Below are 248 nucleotides of genomic sequence, written 5' to 3' on the forward strand. Positions count from 1 at the left end.
CTGTGCATGGGGTCGCTATGAGTCGGAAATGACTCGACGGCACTTAACAATAACAACAACAACAACAGTGGTTTTAGAAATTATCGTCCATTTTAATATTACTCTAAGAAATCTCAGCTTAACACCTTCTTTCTCAAATTAAAAATACAGTGATGAAATGCCTTCCCATGAAGCCTCACCTCACCACATACATTTGGGCTACTGATAGCTGTGGGTCCAAGGCCAGATACTTATTGTTGAGTTCTAAT

The sequence above is a fragment of the Orycteropus afer genome, unplaced genomic scaffold (assembly GCF_000298275.1).
Source record: "Orycteropus afer afer isolate SDZICR_OR568_19922 unplaced genomic scaffold, OryAfe1.0 scaffold00073, whole genome shotgun sequence".
NCBI classification, from domain to species: domain Eukaryota; kingdom Metazoa; phylum Chordata; class Mammalia; order Tubulidentata; family Orycteropodidae; genus Orycteropus; species Orycteropus afer.